Here is a 10,284-nt window from a genome sequence, read left to right on the forward strand (position 1 = left end):
AATTCACTTAGGACCTCTTTGTTCTCTTTATAATCTTAATTACTCAGGTTTAGATTGTTCCACTTTATTAACTCTTCAAGTCTTTTTTAAAATAGAAAGGTTATGAAACTCACAAGGGATAGATTGATTAATAGACGGACAGACAGAGAGATGACTAACTATTATATGCACTAGGATTGTCACAAGAATGGAGAATACAAGATGGGTAAAAGTGGCATTTCCAAGACTTATAAACAAATTATTGAGTATGGTGCTCGCTTCGGCAGCACATATACTAAAATTAGAATGATACAGAGAGGATTTAATTCGCAAAGGGTAATGGAGATGAGGCACGCGCAAAGAAGATTAGCATGGCCCCTGTGCAAGGATGATATACAAATTCATGAAGTGTTCGATATTTTTATGAGAGTTTTGGTGTTGCCCCGCCCCCCACTCTTCCACTAATAGATCCCTATTTCTGTCACACACACACAAAAAAATTACTGAGTATGAAGATTGAAAGACAGGAATAAATCAAAAGTGACAGGAAGTTTTCCAGTCTAGGTGCCTAAGGGAATGATAACTCCAGTAGCATAAACGAGGAAACAGAGCTGGTGTGTATTTTCTAGTAACTCATAAAGAAACAGACTGACCCAAAATGCACATAATTTAAGATATTTCAACAGCTGCATAAACATATAAAATCACTATACAAATGGAGTGTGAAACATGACTACGTGCCACCTCAAATGATTTCATTTACTCTGATACCTGTGGGACCTGCCACATAAACAAGGCAGTATCATTAGTTACTCATGGACTGAGCTTGTGGAAAGCATATGGGAAACTACAATTACAGGGGGTCCTTCTCATATTAAAAAAAAAAAAAACAGCAAGAAAAGAAATTATTCTCTGAAAGTAATCTTAACGTCTACTTTTACTGCTGATCTAGAGACTGAGGCTAGCAAAGGACCTCTGTTATAACAGCTTTCCTGTCTCTTCTCCATATGACATTTGGAGACGGCGTGTGTGGAAATAACATTATTCTGCCATGGTTATTAAAAATGGCCGAAATAGTAGCTCTTGGGAAAAATATAAGTACCCACTTTTTAGGTAAATAATATTTACGGGCTGGGTAATTTTGTACTGTGCCAACTTAGCTAGACAGGAATTGTTTCCAGGAAGCCCCTTTTCTATATGTCTCTAGATTAGAGCTATTCTCAGGAGACATTTGTGTGTGATCAAGAAGATGAAATGACGCACAGCCACTGCTCTTCAAAAGTCACAAGGTGAGATGCAGTGAGAGACCACGCAGAGGCGCTAAGGGCTCCAGCCTGTCCTCATTTTCCCTGTTTCACATACAGCTCTTTCCCACTGCTGGCCACGTTGACCTACAGCCACAATAGGCCACCTAGGGCAACAGCCTTCCACAGCCTTCTTTACTAACCCCCATCACAGTCCCTCTGGCAACTGGTTGTGCTTGTCTAGATTTCCCTAAAATCTGACTTGCCCTGAGGAAGGCTGATGAAGAACTTTTCTCTGATCCTCCGACTTCTTTTTTCTGGATCTTACTTCCCAGCTCCTCCCACAACAGTATAAGATCTACTTCTGAAGATAAAATCCCTTGTACCAGAAGACTCATAGTGGTTCTGCTTCCCTGATCAGTCCTTGAATGACACATCGGCCTTTTTTCCCTATCATTTTACCTAAGAGGAACATGTTCCATTGCTTTCGAATACAGAACCAGATGCATTAGAGCATCTCCTGAGAAAATGAGTGAAGCCTGTTCCTGCCCTACGGAGGTCAATTTAGTGAGGAACACAGACATATAAAATGTATATTAATCAGCATAAAAATGACAGGAAGTAGAGGTATGCTTAAGGGGCAGTGAGAGCAGAAAGGAAGAGTCCAGGCTTAGAGAGATAAGCAAGGTGACATGGCAAGGACCTGTCTCCTACAGCATCATTTTTACTAGTCCAGGGCACAGTGCCTTAACAGAAAATTAGTGCTCAGTGAACACATCTTGATTAAATTGAACTCAACTAAATTTGCATAAGGCATAGCCTGAAGCCCTAGGAATACTGCATTAAACCAGACAAACAGTTCATGCCTTTACTTATCTTACAATCTAGTGCAGTGGTTCACAAACTTTAGCATGCATCAGAATCCCCCAGAAGGCTTGTTAAAACCTAGATTGCTGGAGCCATTTCCAGTTTCTCATTCAGTATGTCTGTGGTAGGGCCATGGAATTTGAGTTTTTAATGATTTTCTAAGAGATGCTGTTGCTGCTCGTCCAGGGACCTACTTTAAAACTGCTGGTGTAACAGTTCTCAACCTGGTTATACACTAGATACAGGGGTCCCCAACACCCAGGCTGCAGACTGGTACCAGTCTGTGGCCTATTATGAACCAGGACACACAGCAGGAGATGAGCAGCAGGCTAGCAAGAGAAGCTTCATCTGTATTTGCAGCCGCTCCCCAGCACTAGCATCACCTTCTCAGCTCCACCTCAGATCCTCAGGCATTAGATTCTCATAGGAGCACTGGTCGCTGGTGCCACAAAGGTTGGGGACCACTGCACTAGAATCACTTGGGCCACTTTTTAAAAATACCTTGCTAGGAGCATCACCTCAGACCTATTAAGTCATGTTTTAAAAGCTCTGCAGGTGATTTTAACGTGTAGGTCAACTTCAAAACCACTGACACGAAGAATAGCAGCAGTTAGCACTTATTGCTTGCTTGCCAGACACCATCTAAAGATCTCGTACACATCCTCACATCTAATCCCACTTTACAGGTAAGAAAACTGAGGCTCAGAGAGGTGAGATGAGCTGGCCAAGATTACATAGGAAGTGTTAACAGGAGAGGAACGATGGAACCTGGGTCTCTCTGACCACGGAGTCTACATTCGCAACCACCAATGCCTGTGCCACATGGGCCTCACAGAAACAGCATGTCTGATTTGAATATTCAATAATGAACAGAAGTTCTTCAGGCAGACAAAGACAGGAAAGCTTTTCAGACAAAAGTACAGGCATACCTCGTTTTATTGTGCTTGGCTTTATTGCACTTCATAGATGTTGTATTTTTTATAAATTGAAGGCAAGACCCTCCCCCAGCAAAAAGATTACAATTTGCTTTATTGTGACACTCGCTTTATTGCAGTGGTCTGGAACTGAACCCGTGATGTCTTCAAGGTATGCCAGCACAGAGCTCTGCATCTCTGGAGGTGCTGAAGTAGAACCTAGAAGTCAGAGGGATGGATCTCTGAGCTGGTAGGAGGGCAAGACAAGATGATAGCTGTGACCTACCCTCCTCAAAGAACCTAGAATTCTATAATGAGGCCATCTAGACCAAGAGGAAAAGGAGAAAAATATGGGCAGTGACTCGCTCAGAGGCGCCTTGAAGGAGTTATGAGCAGATGCTTCTTTCCTGCATTGAGTCTCTCTGTTTTGAACATCTATTAATGCTTGGTTCTGAAATTTTATCCACCTCAAAACAACTTTATGCTAGTTATATGTGCTAGATAAATTTTAATAAATAAAACCCAGAACATATGACAAGCAAATGTAAGACTAAGAGTGAGGCTATTCATATTTAAATATTCATTTTTTAAAATTAATTAATTTTTTATGGTGACATTCAATATATGACATTCAATAATGAAATTCAATAAGTTTCAGCTGTACATTTTAACAGTAAGGCATATATATATTTAGACTGTGTGTTCTCTCTCATAGTTAGATTTCTTTGTCACCACATATTTGACCCCCCCTTACCCCGACTACCTCTCCCCTCCCTCCTTAAATATTCATTTAAATGTTGAAAGTCACTATTAATTGTTTTCTAAGTTTCCCAATATGTTTATTTTTTTATATACTAGTTTATAGTATACAGTTTAATGTTTAGTGTGGAAAGTTTAGAAAATACAGAATAATGTAAAGCAGTAAATAAAAACTACTGTAGTCTCACCAGCCAAAGGAAACTAGCGTTAAAATTTTTGTTAGAACTTCCTAGTAATGTTTTCTCCAAATGTCTATAGGTATGCATATTCTAAAAAGGGAATCCTGAAAAAAAAATAATATATAATCTCTATATTTCACTCAACATATACCATGACTATTTTTAATATTCTTCGATTTGACTCCCATAAATCCTTTCATAATTATAATAAATACATGAATACCTTTTAATAATTATACGCTACTGAAAAACAACGGTGTAAGAAAATTCAGTAAGTATGGTATTATTTTGGCTGATATTATGAAAGGCGGATCCATAGGATAGGTGGAGAGCCATCTGTGAGTAGCTGACTCAGAGGAGAGCCAACTGTCTTTCCTTTCTGAATATGTGTTTCTATATTTGAGAAGTGATTCACCTTAAATATTTAATGCTATTCAGGTACGTGAGGATCCTTTGTGAGATTCCAGCCTCGGTAAGAAGCAAGTTTTCCCTTACTACTGGTAAAATAAGGAATGGAATGAATTGACTAGAAAGAGGCTGAACTCCCTTCCCAAGGTTATACTTCCTCCTTTATAGGGAATTGCTGCCCCCGAGAGGTGAGGTCTTCATAGGAACCTCAAGGCCGCTGGGAGAAAGTGCTCTCTTCTTACTGAATACCTTTTCATCCTTTCTTTTCCTTGTTCAGACTACTGCATAATTTCAGTTTGCCTAAGAGTTTGCTAGTTTCTTTTATTATCTGACTATGATTTTTTTCTGCTATATTAAAGTCCATATGTACCTAGGAGGATGTAGGACCTGACTCTAGCCTGTCTGAAGCCTTTGGCAGTAAAAACTTTCTCTTTCTGGGGAACTAGTATTGATATGTCACAAACCAGAGAGGACAAGAAGCTCCCTTGGAGAGGCCTTTAAATTATGTAGGAAAACTCACCCATAAAGAAATTTACAAGATAAAGTCCAGTAAAATGTCTCAAATTCAATGGGGCAACTCTAATTGGTTTCAAAAGACCACTAAGACTTTATATAAATCTAAGAGAAAGAATCATAAAGATTCTCAATAAAAATGAGACAAATCGGCCTGAAGAAAAATTCTCCAGGCTGGGAGAAAAGGTAAGTGGCATGCTGTCATTCTGTCTGTAAGTGCCCGGCAGTAAAATTATACTCTATTGGCTCATAGAAATGCAACTAGTAGGTTAAAATTAGTCTTCAAAAGTTTGAAACTTAAAGGGGATTTTTCCAGGAAAAGGTGATTTTGAAGTGGAAAAGTTTAAGTTTAGATGAGAGTTAAAATTATATGTGACCAAAATAAAGTAAAAACACACATGTTAAGATATAAAGATAAATAAATTATTTTAAAAAATCTAAATAGTATGTCTATTATTTTCTAGTGTAAACACTCGCAAGAACATTTTTATGTGAGAAAAAGGAAAATTTAACTTCTGTTAAAAGACCTGATGTCCCTCTTAGTTATAAAGTTAAAAATAGATAGGCAAATTGACATCAAGCCAACAATTAGTAGTTATAAAAAGGGAAAGAAGATAAACAACTAAAGGAAACCCTTTTCATTTGTAAAATGATTCATTATAAAGACACAACTCCCAATTGAAAAAACCCTAAGAAATTCTTTTAACCAGGATTTATAGGATTTTCCTATTATTTGTAAAATACATGAGTAAAAAGTAAAGTATAAGTCACATTTATGTAATACTACTCAAATACATTGATAAATTATTTTATATATTCTGGATGTGAAAGATAGCTATATATCTTCTCCTGGTTTTGCCACGTAATTAATAAAACTGCAAACATAGATTTTATCTAATGTGAGAAATTTAGCATTTAAAAAATGCTAAATTAAATGAAAGTTCCAACATTTTAAACACTTGTCTAATAAATTATTATTGTTTACACTAATATTTTAAAGTATATAAACATAAATATGAGCATACAACTGATTAAGTTTTTACTTGAATGACCAATGTCTTTAGAAACTAGTCTTGAAGACCTCAGACAATATTGCAACTTATAAGAACCTGTGGAGTTCCTCTACTTACCCTTTATGTGTAAGCTTATAAGATGTGATCTATGATAAAGTTTTAGAACAGTATTATATTGAATTTTAATGATGACTTATTATATTTTTATAAAATCCCAAATTGTCTTTGGAATTTTAGACTAACAGATTATTGAAATACTTAGTTAATAATCAATATTTACCTGAGGACTTTTAAAAAATCTTAAAATTGTACCAAGAACTGTGAAGAATCTAAGCCTTTAATTTCAGGCAACAAGTTAACCTTCCATGGATGCTGGCAGAAGATACAGGATGCCTGGGTCATAGACAGTATTATTCACAGCAATCTCAGCATTTCACCAGTTTCCAAGCCCCAATTCCAACAGGATGACACAAAGAGAACCAAGTGATACCTGCATTGCACACACAGTGGATTGCATTGCAGAAGAAGAACCCTTCTTTAAAGAACACATGTGTTATATAATGAGCAGTAATCTTGCCTGACCCTGTGTTGGAAGGAGACATTTCTATAATGGACAGTAAATAAAACTGCCCTTTGCTCTAGAGGGAGTCACAATCTCTATCTCCCAGGGCTGTTCTTTGTATAAACATCTTTGAAAGATAGTCCAACAAAGTTAGTCATTGCTCTGCTCTTAAGAAGTGCATAATCATGAGAAACCCATGGGTGATTGTCTCCCAACACAAAGAGAAATGAAAAAATAAAACACAGTTCCTACATAACACCTATGCCTATTTTTATGTATGTATTTTTATTTATACAAAAATACTTTTTCTTTCAGAATACTCAAGATGAAATATAAACATCAAATTTTGATATACTTGATGAAGTTCTTTTAAAAGCTAGAGTTTTAAAACTTTAAGTATTGGTATTTAAACTTGTATGACTACATAAATGATATGTATATTCAAAACCCTATTAAGTTCATGAAATTTTAAAAATTATATATAATAGAGGAGAGATTACTTATAGTTTGGAAAAAGAAAATTGGTCTCTGGGTATATCTGCTGTCAACATGAAGCAAGGAAAAGGTCTTTGCCTAAATTATATTCTGACAATTGTCACACCTCTGGGTATGTTCTCTCACTTTTCACAAATGTGCTGATATTTAGACTGATCTTTGTGATGCTTTTGAGTCTTCATGACTGTACACAAATGTAAAAACAACTCAGTTTTCAATTGCGGAAAGAATGACAATTTTCATTGTTACTTCTGTGTGACTGTTATAAAATATCAATTCTTTATTTTCAGCCACCTTTGCTATTATTTTTATCAATTGTCCATTCTCTTAGGTCTACTTTTTCATATGTTATCCATTTCTACAATTTGACCCCAAATCAGAAGCTTTGGCCATTTACAGGATATTATTTTCACCCCAGCTGTCTTTACTGCTCCCCAGAGTGACAAAGATCAGCTCCCTCACCTTGCCGACAAGGAGAGGAGTCCAGGCATGATTTATATGCTGTAGATTTTTCCGAAATTGCTTTACAGTCTTGTAAAACTCTCCTTGTTTATGAGCCCCTCAATGTCAAAAACGATGTTAAGATGAAGAGGCAGCACTCCTCCCCTCCTTGGGAACCTAGTGAAGCCGTTCGCGGGAGCAGGCTCTCATGATTGCGAGCACCTACTTAGGATGGTTGGACACAGTGACTATCCACAGAAGACTTCTCAACAATTTATTTCCAGATTTGAAATACTCTTGTCTGTTAACAGTAGTTGAGATACACTTTATGGGATAGATTATAGAAGAATTTTGTTTGAAATCCCTACACATATCAATGCCTCCATTGATTCATTCATCTTAAATAGATCAGGGATAATAAATGTCAAAATGGAAATTTTTTTCCTTTTATTTACATTTTTAATTAAATTTTTTTATTATAGTTGACATTCAATATTATATTAGTTTCATGTAAACATAGTAATTAGATACTTATATAACTTACTGAAGTGATCACCCCAATAAGTTTAGTACCCATCTGACAACATGCACATATTGTAATGCATAGCTATTGTAATACATAGTTATTACAATATTATTAAAGAAGAGTAAGAAAAAGCAAGAAGAGGAGAAAGAGAAGGGAAGGAGATGACAAGAGAGGAAGAGGTAGAAAGGAAGGAAAGACCAACCCACTGGCCAAGGATTTTGAAAAAAATCGGTTAAAGTAGTCAGAACTACTGCCCATAGTAAAGAAGCACATAGCAGTACTTACCTCTGGGAAGAGGAGCTGCAGGGACTGGGGTTTGAGGAAGACTTCTTTTTACTGTTGACTCTTTTGTTCTGTCGCATTTTGTACAATGTGTATTATTGTGTATCAAGAAGCGAATATAATGAAACAACCCTCTTCCAAATTACAATTTCACATACTTGACCCTTAAATTACACTTCTTACAGATATATCTGCATATGTGCAAATGACGATGGTGCAAAGCTGTTCATAGCACCATTGTGTGTAATAGCAAAAGATGGGAAGTATCTAACCGCACATTGAAGGGGATCGATGAAGTGATCTGTGCACATCCATCGAATGGAATACAATGCAGATCTAAGAAAGGACCAAGAAGTCTATTATGCACTGATATAGAAATAAAATATATTGAGTAAAAAAAATATATAAAATATATTGAGTAAAAAAAGAGAGAGAGAGGGTCACAGGGACGGAGAGCACAGCAATAAAGTAATGGCTATGTGTGGGCTAGAGGGAAAGTAGAGTAATCAGGGGGATCATTTCATAAACTATATAAATGTCTAACCAATGTACTGTATACTTGAAACTAATAGATAGAGAGGGAGAGAGAGATACAGAAAAGTAAAGTATGCTATCATTTTCTGTAAAATAGACATCAGTTCCTTGTTTATGCATTAATAAATATATCTAAAGGATACAGAAAGAAATAATATCATTGGTTGAATCTGGAGAGAATAATTAAGTGGCAGTGAAACGAAAGTAAAAGGATAACTCTCTTCACTGTATATACTTTTATATCTTTTAAACTTTAAATTTTGTAGATATATTGCCTCTTCAAAAATAAAAATAAAATTTTTAGAAAAAGAAGATAATAGTGAAATGTTACCAATTTCAGAAACCACATTTGTATTCATTTTGTACACCTCCACCAAAATTCAATTGGTATCTCAATCAAATCCATTTAAACTATCTCTGAAAATATTCTGAGACTGCAAAGTAGAAAGAACATGGCAACTGAACTATTCTATAAAGATAAACGAGGAAACCCAGGTAGTTTTTCATAGATGAAAACGTTTTTTGATACACAAATATACATACATCAAAGTGCTCTTCTTCCTATGAGTTTTTTAAAACTTTTTAAGTTGTGGCATAATTGTAAACTTACAAAGAGTTGCAAAAATACTACAGATGGTTCCTGTATACCACCTTTCACCCAGCTTCCTGTAATGTTAACATCTTACACAATCATCGTACAATTATCAAAACTAAGAAATTAATGTTGATACAATACTATTAACTACATTACAGACTTTATTCTGTGTGACTAAAGTGAACTTTTTAATTTTATTATTTCCTGTGAGCTTTTAAGTTATGTTTCAAAACCTACTTGATTCAAAAAGCAAGCCATTAGTAGGAACGTAAACACATTATTTCTTTCTGCTATACAGCAACAATTTTTTTTTTTTGTCTTTGGATTTTATCACAATATTTTGTCACAAATATTTTGCAGATGTTCAAAACAGATAATATTCTGAAGATTTTTAAATTTTCATATGCGTACAGTAAGGCAGACCGAATCTATGCTGGAAGAAGTGGGGTGCTGTGGAATTGTGGAATTGGCTTCAGGGACACTTAAATTATGGCCTGAGGGAGGTGTTTATCTGTTTATCATTACTTGAGCACAAGTTTCTAATAGTCAAAAAATTTACAAATTATCCACTTAGTTGAACATATTTCAATTCCATTTCTAAGTTTACCATCCAAAGCGGTGGTTCTCAAAGCGTGGTCCTCAGACCAGCAGCATCAGCATTATCTGGGCAACTGTTAGAAAAGCAAACTTCCAGCGATCTGTGTTTTAGCAAGCCCTGATTGATTCTAAAGGCTAAACTTTAAGGATCTCCGACTAAAAGAATTGTTTTGATGACTAAAGGGACAGGGGCTGAGGAGGCAGGGACTAATAGAGAAAGGGTAATTCCCAGAGCGACATTCAAATGGCCTGTTTCTTAAGAGGAAGGTCTTGTTTCAAAACCATTTCTTGATTTCTCAAAAACTAGATTGTACTTTGTTTCTACTAAGTACATACTTGTTTTTGCTATACATCAAGGTTTGGCCTTGGCTGCCTT

At 35.9% G+C, this 10,284-nt stretch overlaps 1 pseudogene; it reads left to right on the top strand.

Moving 5' to 3' along the window:
• The first annotated feature begins 250 nt into the window (after positions 1–250).
• On the top strand, positions 251–402 carry LOC112474242 (annotated as a pseudogene).
• The last annotated feature ends 9,882 nt before the right edge of the window (positions 403–10,284 follow it).

Source organism: Pteropus alecto, unplaced genomic scaffold (genome assembly GCF_000325575.1).
Source record: "Pteropus alecto unplaced genomic scaffold, ASM32557v1 scaffold88, whole genome shotgun sequence".
NCBI classification, from domain to species: domain Eukaryota; kingdom Metazoa; phylum Chordata; class Mammalia; order Chiroptera; family Pteropodidae; genus Pteropus; species Pteropus alecto.